Here is an 8,172-nt window from a genome sequence, read left to right as displayed (position 1 = left end):
GAAAGGAAAGGAAAGGAAAGGAAAGGAAAGGAAAGGGGAAGGAAAGGAAAGGGGAAGGGAAGGGGAAGGGAAGTGGTGAAAAACAGAGTGAAAAAAGTAAAAAGAGTTGGAGGGAAAAAGAGAGGGCATTGGAGAGGAGCGGTGCTGCCTCAGGTCCTTCCCAGCCCTGGGGCGAAGGACCTGTTTGATGCCCAGGAGGGACTGCAGCTCCCGGTGGTGGGGGACGGAGCGGTGGCTGTCAGCCCGAGACTACAACTCCCGGCAGGCCATGCTGCTGGCGCGGCGTGTGACGCAACGGCTGACGCGGCACATGAGTGGCTGGCGTGCCAGGCGGCCGCGCGGGGCTGTGCGCGCGCAGCTGCCGGCGCCTCTCCCGCGCGGGACAGCGACGCTGGAGGGGCGCAGCCTCCGTCTGGCCGCCCGCCCGGAGCTGAGCAGCGCGGAAGGAGCGTCCGCCCGGTTCCTCGGCCGCACTCAGCGGTGCCGGGGGCGGGGGCGCTGCCGCCCGCCGATGGCGGAGGGCGAGGCGGTGCTTTGCTGCCGCGGGCCGGGAGCTGCAGGAGCCGCCCCGGGCGAGCGGCGCCGGGCGCTGCCGCGGTCCCGGTGGGGCGGCCGCCCTCGGGCTGGCGGAGGCGCCGGAGGAGCCCCCGAGCTGCAGCCGTCTCCCTCGGGCTGCTGCCGGTGCTGCGGGCGGAGGCGGCTCCGCCGCGTGTTGGGCGCTGCGAGCAGGGAGCGCTGCGGTATCGCCGGCATGACGGGGTTGCTGCCTGCGTTAGTGCTCGTGGCTCTTTGTGCCGTGACAGCGGATGGAGCGGCGCTGAGCGGTAAAGCCAGAGATGGCCGGGAGAATGCCCAGCGCAGGGAGCGGGCGGGCTGTATGCTTCGGATGGCACAGGTGCGAGCTGCAAAGTCACCCCCCCTTCCGCCCCTGCCCTCCCGAGCCCCAGGGAAAATGCTTTCCAGCATTGTCGAGCTTCTGAAAGACAAAACTTGTGATCTGACACTTGCATCCAGAAAAGGTTTCTGTCTAGATTAGCAAATGCCTCAATTGTTCTTGGTTACATCCCATGACCGGTTTTAGGCAGCGACTTTATAATGCTTTTAGGATTTTCTTGTACAATGGTGAGAAAATAGGCAGGTCTGATAGTGGTTTCACTTTTTGTTCTACTTCACGTTCCGTAAGATTCTTTTATGCAAGCACTTGTTTTAAAATTCTACTGTAAGCGTTTATGGTTCACTTTTTTTTTCTTTGCAGCACCCGTGACTTTTTTTTCCCTCTAAATCAGGAGTAAATATAGCTGAGTAAAATTACCTTGATTTTCTTCCTTCTTTTTTAACTGAATTGTTTTTATTAAAAATCCTATTTGAATATGTAGAAAAAGTGGGGATGTCTTGTAATATATCGTAGCTTTTCTTGTTTACAGGATACTCAGAAAATATGTCTCCCTTAGAGTCCCACAGAAACGTTCTCAGTGCGATCTCTATCAAGGTATGTATTTACAAGTAAGTGGTCTCTTTAGATATTGGCCTGTGAATTACCTTTTCCTGTAATACAGAGCTTGCGTTCTGTGGGTTATGATAAAGCTGTAAAACATGTCAAAATGGTTTTGCAAGTCTGAATCGTTGAAGGCAGCAAGAAGTGGATTTAGAGCCTGTTCTTGAGCAGACAAAGGGAAAAAGTGTGGCTTTGATGCTGAACTTGTCATTTTTCATTTGACTTGTCTTGCATTATTTAAGAGTAGAGAGAACTAGAAAAAGAGAGAAATCGAATTGGTTCTTGAGCACTCCTCAAATGCTCACCATGATCCAGTGTAGAGCCGAAGGGAAGGGTGATGGAACAGAGCTCTGTGCTTTAGAAGGAAATAAATTTAAAGCTGACCTCCGCACAGAGTCTCACTAACTTCTGTGGTTTTAAAATACAAGATAAGTTTAGGAAGTGTTGGAAGTTAGTGTTTTGGGAAAGAAATGGCAGTTCCACAGAACATTCCATTGAACAGAGGCTCTGGGAACGATTCATGTTGTAAGTGCTGTCACTGCAATCAGTTGGTGGTTCAGCCTTGAAACGTGCACCTGGCCTTCTATAAAGCACTGTTTTGTTTGCCTTTCAGTGCTATGAGTCTTGATCAATTGGAGAAGAGCCCAAGAGAAATTTTTCATCCCTTGATATAAAAGGTAGGAAGTGACTTTTTTGGTTTGGTTCTTTTTCTTTATTATTTTCTGGAAATAAAAGTAATTAAGTATAGGTACTACTGGTTTGTTTCTTCCAGTAGCAGGTGATAATAATAGTAGTAGTACTAGTAAAAATCATAATAGAAATAATAACAATAGTAATGTAATACTACTTAAACTGTCTTTATCCATTGGACTGGCCATTTCAAATCAAAACTTCTAAACACAAATCAAACCATCATCCTTGTAGAATCTTTCACAGCAGCGGGCTAAAGATCCTGGTTTTGTTGACAGCATTTATTGGTTCTGGAAGAACAAGAGGGAAGTACAAGCCTAACTACTTCTAGCTCACAGACCCGTCCAGTGAACCCAGCTTTGTGTTTTGGTGGGCTTGTGATGACTTTGAAATCAATTGCTCATTCCAGTAAAAAAAATTCATGTTTTTTTGAACGTGACAGCAGAAATAACTTTAGGCACCAACTGAATAATAATAGATCACCAGTTTAAGTTAAAAATTCATGCTATACTATCAAAATTTAAAGGTAAATTATTATGTATTAGGTGATGGTATAAAGTGTATGTTCTAATGTGTAATGCAAAGATACATACGTACCTGAAAGTCCTCAGAGGAAACAAATTTTTATGTCTGCTGTTTGATTATTTACCATACGATATTTGGTTTCATTTCCCAGGAATCAGTGAATTTTAACTTTGGAGTCCCCTATGCTAAGGATGCTCAGCTTACAGGTGATGAAATGTTCAGTAATGGTGAGTTTTTCACCTTCTCTTTAATTGCTATGCTGATCTGAATAAGAAAAAAAAAAAAACAAAAGCAAGGGAAAAAAAAGGATGGTTTATTATCTTTTACGCTGTTATGTTTGTTTCCTCAGTATTTGCTGCAGCTCTGCTTACCCAAGCTTTGGGTTCCTTCTGTCCCACTGGGAGTTGCCCAATTTGGTTGCATCTGGTGAAATTCACCCTGAGACCTTACAGAACCAGCTCCAACTACATGAGAGCCATTTGCAGTTCTCTCCAGACGCCTGGAGAATGGGCGACGTTTCTGAGGATCCGGCGAGCGTGCTTCTGTCAAAACTCAGTCTGTGAAATTCCTGGGGAAAACCCTTCTGTGTCCTGAAGGGTTCAAACTCTGGTGAGGATCCAGTTATCAGGTGCTCACCTGGATGGTTCCAGCTGCCAAAGGTAACACTTGTACTCTTGCCCTGTAGTTTACATCTATTGTATTTTTGTTATTTTGCAAGATTTTTTGTCTTTGCAAAATACTGTGCATTTCACTCTTTGGAACCTCTCAGATGGTTCTTTGGTGCAGCACCACCCCAGGGGACACTTGGCTGCTGTCCTGAAGGGGTTGGTGGCTAGAATTGTAAATTCTGGAGAGTTTATAAGTCTTCTGTCCCCAGGGAGGTGTCATGCTTTGTTTACTTTTGTTCTGTTGGTTAGGCGCTGCTTCTCGTTGCAAGTATGAATTTCAAACTGCCCTGTTCTTATTTTAACTGTTTTCCTGGTTCTCTCCGCCCGGCAGGGAAAGACTCTCGTGTCCTTGTCGTCGGGCTCGGTGCTGTCCAAGAAGATACGGGGACTAAAAAAATCATAAGAAGCAAAATACGACTGCAGGGAAAAGAAGCTGGAGAGAACAGAAGGTGATATTGTTATCCTTACCCTGTATTAGAGACATCCGCTGCGCTTTGATGCTGGCAGCTGCCAGGGGCTTGTTAGCTCTTTGTAGGCAGGTGTAGGTGTTCACTTGTAGTTTTTTTCTCTGGACAAGTCAATTCAAACTTTGCTAAGCTTATATTTGCAGATTACTCTCTAGCACAGTCCAGCATGACATTTTTGAATGTTGTAAAAATACCATGTTACTTGGAAATTGCTAATGAAGAGAAGCTTTAGGGGAAGATAAGATTTCAGGGTTGGAAGTTGTGAGAAGAATTTTGTGGGGATGTTAGACTGAAGTAAAGCACACTTGAAGCTGGACTGGCATGCTGGCAGGTCCCCTATTAAACAGTAGTGCTGAGATTAGCCTGGGGGTTGCCCGTTGTTTCTGTAGAAATCAATGTTTCCTGGTCTTCAGAGGGAAGCTGCTTTGAAAAGCTGGAAGGTGCAGCATGCTGACAATCCCCGTGCTTTGGATTAAAAGTAGATTTCAGAAGGGTCCTAAGCTTTTGTCTTTTCCTAGAAGTCGATGTAATCCTATCGAGGAGTTTTTAATTCTGTGTTGCCATGTCATCCATCAGAGCCCTGTTGTACTAATCTTCATACAAGTACAAAACAACAAATCAGACCCTGTCCCAACCACTTAGAGCCCAGAACACGATTTCCTCGGGCTGCCATTTGTGTGCCATCGGTACTCACCGTGGAAGGGAGCTGGGGATTGTTGCAGCTGTTGGGAACGAACTGCTTCTCGTCACACAGAAATGGAATTGGGACGACGCCTCGGCCAGCCCCTCTGTGCCATCGTCTCCTGAATCTGCAGCAGAGCAGTTCCAGTCCATCCGGGCACGTGTAATCCAGTTCCTGATGATCTGAGCACACGGAGCAGCGCTCAGCTGCTGTGGGGGGCTCAGGGAGGGCAGAGTGTGCATTGTCATCTTCCTGAACCTACAGACAAATCAAAGTGAGAAGCCACAGGGTGGAAATCAGTCACATATATGCTAAATAAAACTTGCAGATTTTTTTAAGAATTGTTGTTGCTTGTTCTTTGTTGTGCTTCAGTGCTTAGAAAACCTCCCTTTAAAATCAGTTAAATTCATCAGTTGAACCTTTGTTTGCAGACCTTCACTGAGCAGAATTCATTGCTGACTCAGTGCACGCTGTGCCGGCCTCCCGGGAGTGTGAGGAGCTCATGTGTGCTACTTTTTGCTTTAGGACGCTCTAAGGTATTTATTCCTTTTGGGATACATGATGAGAATTCCCAAGAGAGGTAGTTATAAAGTATGACATCGGGAAAAAACCTGTGTGGTTGGAATGTTGTTGCTGTCAAAAGTTAATTTTTTTTTAGCCAGTAGTTAGCTTTTTGCTTTATTTTTGTGGTATCAGTATTTTATTGTTTAAAAAATTGCTTCAAAATAACTTCTGTGGCTGGCCATCAGTACCTTGTTCAGATTTGCCTATTTGCTTGTAGCTAAAATGTTCACGTCTTGTTTATCATTCTATTTAAGAAACTGCTGCCCAGCCAACTAATAACTGAATATCTATCTGTCTGGGACATGGGGAGAGGATTTAGGTAATATCTTTGTTTCCAGAAAAGAGTTGTAGTGTAGTTTCTAAATAGAGGAGAAGAGGGTGAAGACTCTGGGCTCTGATGCCGTTGGGGCACCCCAAGGTCCCCAGGAGAGGGAGCCCCACTGGGGTGCAGGAGCAGATGTGTTCTCATGTAATATAGAATAAATTATAAATATAAATATGAAAATTATAAATATGAAAATATTTTTTAAAATCGTTACATAAAGCAGGCTTTTTTTATTTGTCAATAGGCAGGGTTTTGATTATAAAAATTATAAATACAAATAATATGAAGGTAGAAATGTAAGTATAGGAATATATCATAAATAAATACAGATATATATATATATATAAAAAGTTTAAAAACAAGAAAAAATTAGTTGTAGCAGTAGATATGATACATAAATAATAATTTAAATCCATTTCTAGAATTTTATGTATATTATATGTAATTAATAATACACTGCATCAAAAGAAACTAACTATAAATGTGTGTATAATTATACTAAGTATAAAAATATTTCAATATCGTTTGAAAGAAGGTGGTTTTTTGTATTTATTTGGCTAGAGATGGGGGTTTTATTTTGAATAAAAGAAATATTATAGAAATATAAATCTAAATATAGAAATATACAGTCAATATAGAAAGATATTTATAAAAACACGAACGAACGACGCCGCCTTCGGCCGAATGGAACGAGCTCAGCCGAACCAAGGCGAGACCGGCCGAACCTGACGGCCTCGAGCGAACCGAGGCCAGGCTTGCGAGGCTGCCTGAACCGAGCCGAGCTCAGCCGAACCGAGCCCGCTGCTCTCGTGCGCGCTAATTAGCGCGAGCGCGGTCACAGCCTAATGAGCTCCTGCGGCACGCCGCGCTCCCGATCGTGTCCGTGCGATGGCCGGGCCGCCCGCGGGACGCGGCAGCAGGAGAGCCCCGAGCCGGGCGAGTTTAACGTGAGGCGCCGCCGCTTGCCCGCTCTCAGGGAGCCGAGCGGAGTCGCGTCGAGCGCACTGAGCGGCTCCGAGTTCGGCCGAAGCGAGGCGAGCCGAGCCGCGCCGAACGTACAGAGCGGCTCCGAGTTCCGCCGAAGCGAGGCGAGCCGAGCCGCGCCGAGTGCGCTGAGCGGCTCCGAGTTCTGCCGAAGCGAGTCGAGCCGCGCCGAGCGCAGAGAGCGGCTCCGAGTTCGGCCGAAGCGCAGAGAGCAGAGCCGCGCTGAAGAGGCGAGTACAGCCGAATGCAGCCGACAATAGCCGAGTTTAGCCGAGCAGCTGTGAGCCTTGAGGTGAGCGTGCATCATTGCCGGTTTGGGATTGAGTGAAATGCACTAAGGAAACCAGCTTTGGGGAGGGAGGCAGGGAAATCCTCTCTTAACGTTTACCAATTCTTCCGTCAAACTCATCACGGCAGCACAGCGTGAAGACTGAAAGTGTAAGAAGATGTGGAGGGAAACAGAGAATCTGACAGGAGCATGGAATGCACAAGTGCACGAATTTTGCTTTTTGCTTGGATGTAAATTCAGAAGTTTTAAGGAATTTGGGAAGAAGAAGGGACATTTCAGAAGAAGTTGTTGTTGTTGTTACAGTCCTGGCAAAATCTTTTGTTCTAGCTAATAAAAGAAGTTAGTTTAAAAAACAAAAAAAAAAAAAAAGTGGTTTTTTTTTCTTCACTGTTATATTCATTGGTGGTATATGGTGTGTTGTTTTATTTCTTGGTGTTATTAACTCTGTGTAAATTGTTTTTTGCGTGAAGCTAACTTTGGATGGGTTGTTTTGTATTTGAGGTAGGATTAATTTCAATAGGTTTCTTTCATAGACTTCTGATAGGTATTACTGGGATTTTGGTTTTGTTTACTGTATGCATAAACATAGAGATTTGGTAGGGCCAGCTGGGCTGCTGGAGTTTTGGGTGTGAATTTATTAGATGGCTTTTGTTAAACACAGAATAATTATAGAAGGTAACAGCAAATTACTCAATTACCCAATTTATCCAGCTAAGTAACCTTACCACAAAGTTTTATATCTTGCCAGTTTTCTGTTCTTCTGCTCCAAGTAGTTGTTGCAAAAAAGAAAGTACTGCTATTTTTCTGAAGAACTTTCTTCTCTAACAAGCCCTTTACTCCCCTTGAATCTGAGTCAGAGCTAAACAGCTGCAGCTGCTCTGAGGGCTTGGTGGGATTAGCTCCCTCCCTTTTCCTGGGTGGCATGGGAACGAGAGGCGGGCACCACCAGGGGTTATTAACCCCAGCCGTGGCTGAGGGGCTTCATACCCTGTCTGGGATGTGTTGGGGTAAGAGCTCTCCTCCCATTTCAGCGAAGAGGCTCTTTCATCTCGTCTCAGCTTGTTTTCAGCAGGTGTTGCTGGCCATCTAAAGCACAGAGGCTTGGAATATTCTGTGAAGAAAACAGCATAGAACACAGGGAATGTTTAGGTTTGTGATTTTGGGTTTTGTGTTTAGGGGTGGTAAGGTGCCTTTGTAATTTTTGGTTTTGCTCTGTTTTTTTTTTTTTTTTTTTTTTTTTTTTTTTTTTTTTTTTTTTTTTAATTGAGGAGTGAGACTCCCTGAAATACCAAGCTGTGTCAAGCACAACAAATTTTCAGCAGATTCATGATGTCTTAAGAGGGATCTGCCCAGTGTCCAAGATGATGTTTGAGACTGAGGCTTCTGATGAGTTGAGGATTGTGATGGGGAGAGGGAGGGTGAGCACGTGTCCAGTTAGGAGTTATTGTGGATGGAGGGAGGTTTGCAGGCAGCAGGGTGAGAA

The 8,172-nt window shown here is 45.1% G+C and overlaps 1 long non-coding RNA gene across 3 annotated transcripts; it reads left to right on the top strand.

Moving 5' to 3' along the window:
- The first annotated feature begins 615 nt into the window (after positions 1–615).
- LOC134433774 (uncharacterized) lies at positions 616–4,822 on the top strand. 3 transcript variants are annotated; one of them, XR_010031715.1, is made up of 7 exons: positions 616–895; positions 1,425–1,489; positions 2,109–2,172; positions 2,862–2,937; positions 3,060–3,319; positions 3,710–3,827; positions 4,422–4,822. It is a non-coding gene; the product is annotated as an uncharacterized LOC134433774 (long non-coding RNA). The 3 variants fall into 3 exon arrangements; XR_010031714.1 differs by having other exon boundaries at positions 3,060–3,369; positions 4,488–4,822; XR_010031713.1 differs by having other exon boundaries at positions 3,060–3,369.
- Positions 4,823–8,172: the final 3,350 nt, after the last annotated feature.

Source organism: Melospiza melodia, unplaced genomic scaffold, assembly GCF_035770615.1.
Source record: "Melospiza melodia melodia isolate bMelMel2 unplaced genomic scaffold, bMelMel2.pri scaffold_253, whole genome shotgun sequence".
NCBI lineage: Eukaryota > Metazoa > Chordata > Aves > Passeriformes > Passerellidae > Melospiza > Melospiza melodia.
The sequence above is the reverse complement of the archived record's forward strand: the minus strand, read 5'-3'. Positions and strand labels throughout refer to the sequence as shown.